The sequence below is a fragment of the Lolium perenne genome, chromosome 4 (assembly GCF_019359855.2).
Source record: "Lolium perenne isolate Kyuss_39 chromosome 4, Kyuss_2.0, whole genome shotgun sequence".
Classification (NCBI taxonomy): Eukaryota; Viridiplantae; Streptophyta; class Magnoliopsida; order Poales; family Poaceae; genus Lolium; species Lolium perenne.
In genome coordinates this window covers 287179417-287190803 of record NC_067247.2, presented here as the reverse complement: position 1 = coordinate 287190803, position 11387 = coordinate 287179417, and positions in this window count along the sequence as shown.

Sequence of the window (11387 nt, the reverse complement as noted above, 5' to 3'; positions counted from 1 at the left end):
CGAAAGCCTCGAAGTTGGTCTTCTCGGCCTGCACCGCCAGGACAATGCCTTCGGATGCCTCCTTTTCCGCAGCCAACTCCTTGGCGTGCTGCTGCTTCAAGGCCGCGACCTCTTCCCGCAGGGTCACGGCGGCCCCACACGCGGAATCCCGCGCATCAGTTGCGGCCTCCAGCTTCACCTTGTACTCGGTGATGACATCTTCCAGTTCCCGGCCCTTCTGCTCCAAGACCTTCGTCAACTCCGCCACCTCCGCTTTCGCCCTTTTCCGGGCCTCTTCGGCCTGCTGCGCCCGGAACTCGGCCTCGCGGTAGAAGGATTCCTTGACAAACCCTTCCCGCGCCTCGGCAAGAGCCTTCGCCTGCGCCTCTGCTACAAAAAAAAGAGGACGGTGAGAATAGAAGTACAATCAAGGCCAGCGCGACTGAGAGAGGAAGGCAAACGAGTGTGACTTACTACCCAGAGCAATAAGCTTCCGGTTCTTTTGCGCCGCCTCCTCCACGAGCGCGGTCAATCGCTTAACCTCCGCCTGCACAAAATCAAAAACAGTGCCAAGATCAATAAAAGCAGTCCAGATAGGCAAAAGAAGACTCGACTCGCCCTTTCAGGCCAAGTCGACCCTCGGGGACTGGGGGTGACTGGACTGCGAGTACAGAAATACTCACCACGTGTGCTTCACCGAGCGCCGTGTGGAGCTCAGTGAAGGTCAAGGTAGAAGGCGGTGGATGGCGCGACTCGGCCGCCTCCCCCGCCTGCATCACCGCTTCGGTTGACGGCGCCCCGCCTGTCCGCGTATCGGCGTCGCTAGGTGGGGCTCGGTCCCTAGCAGCCTTGGACCGGCGCTCCTTCAGCGGCTCCGAGAGGCCGCCCTCCTCGACGATGTTTTCTTCGGCTTCAGGCGGCTTCTGGCCCTCGGTCGACCCGACGCCCGCCGACTCCTCCTCCACCACGGGAGGAACGGTGCCCGATCCCATCGCTGCGCTCGCCGTGCCCCCGCGAACCATGCTGGGCAGGGGGAAGACTTCGGCGGTGGGCTCGGCGCGGCTGGTGCCCGTCTTCTCGGCCTGGCTCGTGGCGACAGGCTCCTCCGGGGCCGACCCCGCGCCCTCGAGGTCGGAAGGCGCCGCTTTCTTCTCCGCGGTCTTCTTCTTCGCCTCGGCCGCCCTCGTGGCCGCCGCCCCAGTTGTGGCCGGCCTGGCCAAGATCTTCTTCTTGGACCTGCACGGGAGCAAGGTGACTCGACATCCAACCCCGCCATAAAGAGAAAAGGCTTGAAGGGGAGCACTTACTTCACCGTGGGGATTGCCTTTACGCCCGGACCGGCTCGAGCTCCCGCGTCGATTGCGTCCTTCAGAGGGCGCTGGAGCCTCATGGAACCTTCCAGGATAGTCGGGCGCAGTCGCTTCGGCGGCAACTCGGCCCCTTCCTTGGAGGGCTCCGCCTCCCCCTCCGGGTGAGAGGTCGCCTCCTCATCAGCTGCGCCTTGAGATGAGGATCCGGCGCCTCTCTTCGACCCGCGCGGGAGTCGGATGAAGTCCCGCGCCTCGGAGTCCGACTCGGTGCGCTCCTCCTCGTCGTCGACCTCTTCTTCTTCGCCTTCGGTCATTTCCGGAGGCTCCTTCCCGGCGAGGGGGAGAAGGTGGTCAGTAATCTTCTGCCACCGCTGCATTCGAATCAAGGAAACGAGTTAGAAAAGAGAGACATTGCCAAAACGATTAGAGTTGCCGCACGAGGCGTTACCTGAGGCGCCGGGGTATCTTCGGAGTAGGGCTGCAGGCCGTCCTCGAAGGAGGTAAAGGTGGCCATGGTAATCTTGGCGAGTGCCTTCCGATACTCGCTCTCGTCCCACTCGGTCGCCATCGACCGGGTGCAGTCATTTTGCCCCCGGTACTCCCACATGGGGTAAGCTCGGCACCGCAGGGGAATCAGCCGCCGGCCGAGCCAGCAGTTGTACATATTGGCTGCCGTCAGGCCGTTATCCTTCAGCGCCTGGATCACCTGGCGCATCTCCTTCACCACTTCCTCCTGCTCGCGCGGCAGCGACCGGACGTTGAGACGTCGCGGGACGCTGGGCTCGGGGCTGAACTGGGGAATGCAGACCTCGCCGGGGGGAGTGTACTCCTTGGCGTAGAACCAGAAGCGGCGCCACTGCGATTGCGCCTTCTTGGGGAGCGCCATGTCGATGAAGCTTTCCCCGGACTTCACCTGGAAGGTGATTCCGCCGTTCGGGATGAGGGCCTCGCTGCTCTTGTTGGCCCGAGTCGCCCGCCCGTGGAAGATTGATACCCACAACGGGAAGTACGGCGGGCAACCCAGGTAGCACTCGCACAATGCTACGAACAGAGAGATCTGCTGTACACTGTGCGGCCCCAGGTCGCATATCTTGATGCCATAGAAGGCCAGCAACTGGCGGATGAAGTCGGAGGAGGGGAGCGCGAATCCGCGATCCAAGAAGCTGAGGAAGAGAACGAACTCGCCTGGCCTCGGGAGCGGCTCCACCTCGTTCGCCGGCGGAACTCGCCAGCGCTCCTGTTTGAACTCGGGGATGACCCCGGCGGCGACGTACGGAAGAAGGGACTCGCGCGTGACCTTGGATTTGCCCCAGGCTCTCGCCGCCATGGTTGCGCTCAGGAGTTCTCGGCGAAAAGAGAAGGGAATGGAGGAAGAAAGTGGCGGAGTGATAAGCCCTAACCCCCGGGCTCGGCCTTTTATATCGCTGCACTCGCCTCAGATAAGCACCAAATCCACCTGTTGATTCGCCGCGAGATCGCCGCCCCGAGATTAACGGTCAGGATCGGCGGCGGGATCAGCGGGACGGACGTTAAGACTAGCCGTTAACGGTCACATCAGGCCCAACGGTCAACTCCATGCAAACGGTCTGCGCTTCGGTCAGCGTGAAAACTAGCCGTTGCCTCTTCCACGCGTCCGCGCATGGGACCTACGCCGACTGACTTGCGGCGACTGGCATGCGCCGACTGCCCTACGACGACTGGCATAACGCCGACTGTCATGCGTTGAATGACTCATCAAGTTCAGGCGAGTGAAGACTAGCGATTCGCTGGAGTTTACTTCGGGAGCCCGGCGGCGATTCACCTTAATCCGCCTTAATGTCTCTCCGCGACCCGCACCGGATCTACGCTTCGTCACCACCGCGCTCGGGGACTACTGATGGGGATATGCCCATAGGGGGTGGGTCGCCAGTCCCACTCGCCACGAGGACGAAGGCCCAGGAAGGATCGCCAGTCGCCCAATCGACTGGACCCGAAGGCGACTGGGCCGAAGCTCTAAGGAGAAGATCTGCTCGGTTCAAGATAGAAGATTACTTGAAGAAGGGTGCAGTATCCCGGATTTGTAGTAACTGATACGATTCGGAGTTATCCCTTTGTAACCCTAGGCCGGGGGTGGAAATATAAATCCCCGGGCTAAACCCTAGAAGGGCAGATCATCTGAGATCCAATCTCCTCATTGTAAGCTCTTGGCTCATCGCCGACTGAGCCCCCCCATTATAATTCTCCACTGAGCAATAAAGATCTAGCAGGACGTAGGCCTTTTACTCTCCGAAGGGGCTGAACCTGGGTAAAACCCTTGCGTCTCTTGCACCTCGACCCGTAGATGGCGATGTTCCCTTACCCTCGCATCAACGAAGTGCTACCCCCTGTAGCATCTGCCGTGGTCACATCCACAACAAAGAACAAGCAAGATGAAAGTGGGACGGTCATCCGCAACAAAGCAAGATTGGTGGCACAAGGCTATTCTCAAGTCGAAGGCGTGGACTTTGGTGAAACCTTTGCACCCGTTGCAAGGCTTGAGTCCATCCGTATCCTGTTGGCCTTTGCCTCACATCATGGCTTTAAGTTGCAACAAATGGATGTTAAGAGTGCTTTTCTTAATGGTCCTCTACATGAGGAAGTATATGTGAAGCAACCCCCTGGGTTCGAGGACCCCCATTTCCCGGACCATGTCTTCAAGCTCAAAAAGGCCCTATATGGTCTCAAACAAAGATCCTAGAGCTTGGTATGAGCATCTCAAGGAGTTGCTTGAAGACCGTGGTTTCGAAGTGGGGAAAATTGATCCCACTCTTTTTACTAAGAAGGTCAATGGGGAGTTTTTCGTATGCCAACTCTATGTAGATGACATCATATTTGGCTCTACTAACACAAAATTCAATGATGAGTTTGCTATGTTGATGACAAATAGGTTTGAGATGTCAATGATGGGTGAACTCAAGTACTTTCTTGGGTTCGAGATCAAGCAAATGCGACAAGACACCTTCATTAATCAAGCGAAGTACCTCCAAGACATGCTCAAGCGCTTTGATATGAAGGATGCCAAGGGGATTGGAACTCCGATGCAACTCAAGTGTCAACTCACTCTTGACGAGGCCGGCAAGGCGGTGGATACCAAGCTCTACCGTTCGATGATAGGTTCGCTTCTTTACCTTTGTGCCTCTCGCCCGGATATAATGTTAAGTGTTGGTATGAGTGCACGGTTTCAAGCAAGTCCGAAGGAAAGCCACCTTGTGGTGGTCAAAAGGATCTTTCGATATTTAGTTGATACCCCACACTTCGGATTATGGTACCCAAGGGACACGGACTTTGCTTTGGTTGGTTTCACCGACTCCGATTGGGCGGGCGACAAGATTGATAGGAAGTCTACCTCCGGAGCATGTCACTTTCTTGGAAGATCTTTGGTGTGTTGGTCCTCGAAGAAGCAAAATTGTGTCTCCGTCTCCACCGCGGAAGCCGAGTATATTGCCGCGGCGAGTAGTTGTGCTCAAATCTTATGGATGAGGCAAACCTTGCGGGATTATGGACTCGAGTATAGCAAGGTGCCTCTTTTGTGTGACAATGAGAGCGCAATCAAGATCGCCTACAATCCGGTTCTTCGTGGCAAGACGAAGCACATTGAGATACGGAACCACTTCATCCGGGACCACATTGCTCGCGGAGATATTGTACTATCCTATATTGGCACCAAGGAGCAATTGGCGGACATCTTCACGAAGCCCTTGGATGAGAAGCGTTTCATTGAGTTGAGGCATGAGCTAAATATCATTGATCCATCAGACTTTGCTTGACCGTCGTGCGCACATACCACTCCTAACCTTTATATCTAGATGAAAGGCACGCATGGACATAGGTGGAGTGCGGTTTAAATCCATTGAGCTATCCCTACCCCCATAATGCATAAAGAAATCCAAAACATTTGCTATTTGTCAATTAAGTGACTTATGAGCTTCATGTTGAGTTGTAGTCCGTGAGTCCTAGATACATCTACGCGACCTCACAACTACTATACTCTTACACGGTGGTTTCGGCCACCAACACCCCCTCTTTGAGGGTTTTTCGGTTTCTTGTGACCTTGTTTTGTCTTTCTTCTTTGCTTTCTTCTTCTTGTTTTTGGAGAACCTCTTTCAAGCTTGTTTTCTCGTGATTTTTGCAAGCTTGGTTGTATGTTCTTTTTCTCCATCCTTCTAGTTTCGTTACCCTCCTTTTTGGTGTTCCGATGCCAAAGGGGGAGAAGTTCCTAGGTGGATGGGGACCTTTTGTTGTTTGTAGCCGTTTGGTTCTAGTTGCTTATCTTGTCTTATGGCTACATCAACAACTCTATGGAGGCATCTTATTGTGAGTTTGGGTATTCTCAAGGCGATGGTATGATAACTTCACCCAAATCTCCGTGCATGATCTTATGTTGCCTCCATATTGTGCATATGTTACTTGAACATGTCATTTATCTATGTTGCATATGTGCTTCGTTTGTAAAAACTAGGGGGAGTGATGTCTCTATAACATGTGTATTTGTATTCAAATACATATTCATGATATGCACATGTGTAGGGGAGCTCCGTCGAGTTTTTGCAAATCTAATGATCTCATCATAATATCTTATGTTATTGTCAACTCTTGTGTTGTCATCAAACACCAAAAAGGGGGAGATTGTAAGAGAAAAATTCACACCCCAAGTTTTGTGTGTTTGATGACAACACTTGAGTAATCTCACCGTGTGCCTTGAGTATCATTGTTAGATTTGCAAAGAGCATGGTGACCTCGCCGGACGCGTCAAGATCGGAAGACTGAAGCGTAGTTGATAGGTTTTCTGGTTTTGTGTGTGTTTAGCGAGGTGACATGGTTGGAGAGAAAAAGGGAACAAACCCAGATTTAGCCAGGCCGGTACTACCGGTACCTGTAGCGGTAGTACCGCTACCCCTATAGGTACCGCCCTCAGTACTGCTCTGAGTCTGCGCTGAATTCTTCCGCCAGAACACGTTGCGGTACCCCTGCAGTACCTGGGGCGGTAGTACCGCTCACGAGCGGTAGTACCGCTCGCGGTACCGCTTAGGTACCGTAACCGAGTTATGGTCGTACCGCCCTGGTACCGCTCTGGTACCGCTTTGGATCCAGTAAGGTCTGGACCCTATTGCACTACCTCAAGCGGTACCTCGTGCGGTAGTACCGCTCTGCGTCATTTGACCAGATCTGGGGGGATTTCGAACTCAGAGCGGTAGTACCGCTTCCCTGAAGCGGTAGTACCGCTTAGGCCAAATCTGGACATAACGGTTGGATTTGGAGGAGCCTATTTAAGGGCCCCTTCTTCCCCAACACGATTTTATCTCTCCCCCTCTCTCTCCTCCATTGTTGTTGAGCTTAATCCTTGAGGATCTCCTTCCCCATCCAACCAATCTTGCCCAAACTTTGAGGATTGGTGGAGGAGACCCCGATCTATAGTTCTACCAAGAAAGATTTCACCAATACTAGCTATTCCTTAGTGGATCTTGGTGGTAGGGTTCCTTTAGTGGATCTTGGAGAAGAGTTCCTTTTGTGGAGCATTGGAAGAGTTCCTTTGGTGGAGCATTGGAAGAGTTCCTTTGGTGGAGCATTGGAAGAGTTCCTATGGTGGAGCATTGGTGATGGGTTCCTATGGTGGAGCATTGGAGATGTGCAGCTATGGAGTCTAGCTTGGTGATGTACTAGATCCATAGGGTGTTGGGAGCATCCTTGTGTGTGGAGCTTGCCCCAACCTTGTGAAGGAATCACCACCTCGACCGGTGCCTTAGTGGAAGAGGGAGAGCACCTCCGTGGAGCTCTCTCGAGGAAGAAGGTGAGACCTTCCTTCGTGGTGCGGCTGTCTAGTCTCTTGTGTGAGACTAGCACCTCCTCAACGCAGACGTACTTCCTATTGTGGAAGGAACTGCGGGAAACAAACCTCGACTCGCCTCGCGTCCCCCCGGTTGTCTCGCTCCTTACTCTCGTTATCTTGTTGTTTCCTTTACTTGTTGCACTTGTCTGTTGTTCATTGTAGGTCACCCCTATTGCTAAAGTTCTCACATTTACCTTCCATTGCATAAAAATTGAAAAAGACTAAAACTTGCCGTAGCGCCATTCACCCCCCCTCTTGTTCGCTACGATCCATTCAACGGCGTTCCTTAATGGTGACATTGAGGAAGAGTTGTATATGGTACAACCCAAAGGTTTTGTCGATCCTAAAAATGCTAACAAGGTATGCAAACTTCAGCGTTCAATTTATGGACTGAAGAAAGCATCCCGGAGTTGGAACCGACGCTTTGATAAGGTGATCAAAGACTTCGGGTTTATACAGACTCATGGTGAGGCCTGTATTTACAAGAAAGTGAGTGGGAGCTCTGTAGCATTCCTGATATTATATGTAGATGACATATTATTGATTGTGAATGATATAGAACTACTAAGAAGTGTTAAAGGTTATTTGAATAAGTGTTTTTCAATGGAAGACATTGGTGAAGCAGTGTTCATTTTAGGCATCAAGATTTATAGAGATAGATCAAGAAGCCTAATAGGGCTTTCACAGAGTACATACCTGGACAAGATTCAAAAGAAGTTTAGAATGGATGAAAGCAAGAAAGGGTTCTTGCCTATGTTGCCAGGTAAGGTCTTGAGTAAGACTCAAGGTCCGGCTACGGCAGAAGAAAGAGAGAGGATGAACAAGATACCCTATGCCTCAACAGTAGGCTCTATCATGTATGCCATGCTATGTACTAGACCGGATATCGCACATGCTGTTAGTTTGAACAGCAGATATCAAAGTGATCCAGGAATGGAACACTGGACAGCGGTCAAGAATATCCTGAAGTACTTGAAAAGGACTAAGGATATGTTTCTTTGTTATGGCGGTGACCAAGAGCTCGTTGTAACCAGTTACACCGATGCAAGTTGGAACACTGATCCTGTTGACTCTAAGTCTCAGTCTGGGTACGTGTTTATATTGAATGGTGTTGCAGTAAGCTGGATGAGTTCCAAGCAGTGCACGGTGGCGAAGTCTTCAACTGAATTGGAATACATAGCGGCTTCAGAGGCTTCATCAGAAGCGGTATGGATGAAGAGGTTCATTGTTGAGCTTGGTGTGGTTCCTAGTGCATTGGACCCATTAGTCATCTATTGTGACAACATGGGTGCCATTGCCAATGCACAAGAACCAAGGTCACACAAGAAGCTGAAGCATATCAAGCTGCGTTTTCATTCGATTCGCGAGTACATCGAAGATGGTGATGTAAAGATTTGAAAAGTACACACAGATCTGAATGTGGCATATCCGTTGACTAAAGCTCTCCCTAGGGCAAAGCATGACTAACACCAAAATGCCATGGGTGTTAGGTACCTTACAATGTAATCGAGATTATTGACTCTAGTGCAAGTGGGAGACTCTTGGAGATATGCCCAAGAGGCAATAATAAAGTGGTTATTATAATATATCTTTGTGTTTATGAGAAATGTTTGCATACCATGCTATAATTGTATTAACTGAAACATTGATACATGTGTGTTATGTAAACAACAAGGAGTCCCTAGTAAGCCTCTTGTATAACTAGCTTGTTGATTAATAGATGATCATGGTTTCGTGATCATGAATATTGGACGTTATTAATAACAAGATTATGTCATTAGATGAATGGTATAATGGACACACACCCAAATAAGCGTAGCATAAGATTATTTCATTAGGTTCAACTTGCTATGAGCTTCCAATACATAGTTACCTAGTCCTTCGACCATGAGATCATGTAAATCAGTCATACCGGAAGGGTACTTTGATTACATCAAACTCCACTGCGTAAATGGGTGGTTATAAATATGGGATTAAGTATTCGGAAAGTGTGAGTTGAGGCATATGGATCAATAGTGGGATTTGTCCATCCCGATGATGGATACATATACTCTGGGCCCTCTCGGTGGAATGTCGTCTGATTAGCTTGCAAGAATGTGACTAGGTCACAAGAGATGACATACCACGGTACGAGTAAAGAGTACTTGTCGGTGACGAGGTTGAACAAGGTATGGAGATACCAATGATCGAACCTCGGACAAGTAGAGTATCGCGTGACAAAGGGAATCGGTATCATATGTAAATGGTTCAATCGATCACTAAGTTATCGTTGAATATGTGGGAGCCATTATGGATCTCCAGATCCCACTATTGGTTATTGGTCGGAGAGGAGTCTCAACCATGTCTACATAGTTCACGAACCGTAGGGTGACACACTTACGGTTTGATGTCGTTTTAAGTAGATATGGAATATGGAATGGAGTTCGAATTTTGTTCGGAGTTTCGGATGGGATCCAGGACATCACGAGGAGGTCCGGAATGGTCCGGAGAATAAGATTCAAATATAGGAAGTCACTTTCCAAGTTTGGAAATGATCCGGTGCATTTATGGAAGGCGCTAGAATGTTCTAGAACCTTCCAGAAGAAATCACCATGGAAGGTGGAGTCCCGGTTGGACTCCACCAACCCTAACCATCCAACCAAGTGGGAAGGTGGAGTCCATGGTGGACATCACCATCTTGGCCGGCCAAGCAAGGGGGGAAAGGGAGAAGTCCTAGTCCCCCTAGGTTTCGTCCATAAGGAAGTTTTGGAATTGGGGTCTTATTCGAACACTTTGGGCAAACCCTAGGGAATCCATCTATATAAAGAGGAGGAGAGGGAGGGGGCGGCCACACCAAAGCAGCCGCACCCCCCAGGGCTCCCAGGTCGGCGCCCCCCTCTCCCAAACCCTAGCCGCCTCCCTCCTCCCACCTCTCCCGCAGAACTTAGGCGAAGCCATGCCGGAGATCTCCACCGCCACCGACACCACACCATCGTGCTGTCGGGATTCCGAGGAGGATCTACTATTTCCGCTGCCCGCTGGAATGGGGAGAAGGATGTCGTCATCAACACCGAACGTGTGACCGAGTACGGAGGTGCTGCCCGACTGTGGCACCGTCAAGATCTTCTACGCGCTTTTGAAAGCGGCAAGTGATCATCTTCAACAACAACGAGATCTAATCTCGTAGGCTTTGGAAATCTTCGAGGGTTAGTCTCATGATCTTCTCGTTGCTACCATCTTCTAGATTGGATCTTGGCTTGTTATTCGTTCTTGCGGTAGGAAATTTTTTGTTTTCTATGCTACGAATCCCTTCAGTGGTATCAGAGCCGTGTCTATGCATAGATTGGTTGCACGAGTAGAACACAATGGTTTTGTGGGCATTGATGCTTTTGTTGTCTTTAGTTCGTGTACTTTGCATCTTGCGGGATGGTGGGATGAAGCGGCTCGGGCTAACTTTACATGACCGCGTTCATCAGATTTGCTCCACGCTTGACGTACAACTTGTATTGCATAAGTGGCTTTGCGGGTGTCTGTCTCTCCCACCATAGTGAAGATTCAATCTACTATTTCTATTGACAACACTAGTATCACCGTTGTGGTTCATGTTCGTAGGTAGATTGGATCTTACTCGAAAACCCTAAACCACATAAAATATGCAAACCAAATTAGAGGCGCCTAACTTGTTTTTGCAGGGTTTGGTGATGTGATATGGCCATGATATGATGATGAATATGTATGAGATGATCATTATTGTATTGTGGCAACCGGCAGGAGCCTTATGGTTGTCTTTAAATTTCATGTTGAAGTATTATTTCAAAGTAGTTGTAATAGTTGCTACATGGGAGAACAACCATGAAGACGGCGCCATTGACCTTGACGCTACGCCGACGATGATGGAGATCATGCCCGTTGATGATGGAGATCATGCCCGTGCTTTGGAGATGAAGACCAAAGGCGCAAAGACAAAAGGGCATATCATATCACATATGAATTGCATGTGATGTTAATCCTTTTATGCATCTTGTATTGCTTAGATCGCGACGGTAGCATTATAAGATGATCCCTTTCACTAAATATCAAGATAATAAAGTGTTCATCCTTAGTATGCACCGTTGATAAGACTTGTCGTTTCGAAGCATCACGTGATGATCGGGTGTGATAGATTCTACATGTGCATACAACGGGTGCAAGCCAGTTTTGCACACGCGAATACTAAGGTTGTCTTGATGAGCCTAGCATGTACATACATGGTCTCGGAACACGGGATACCGAAA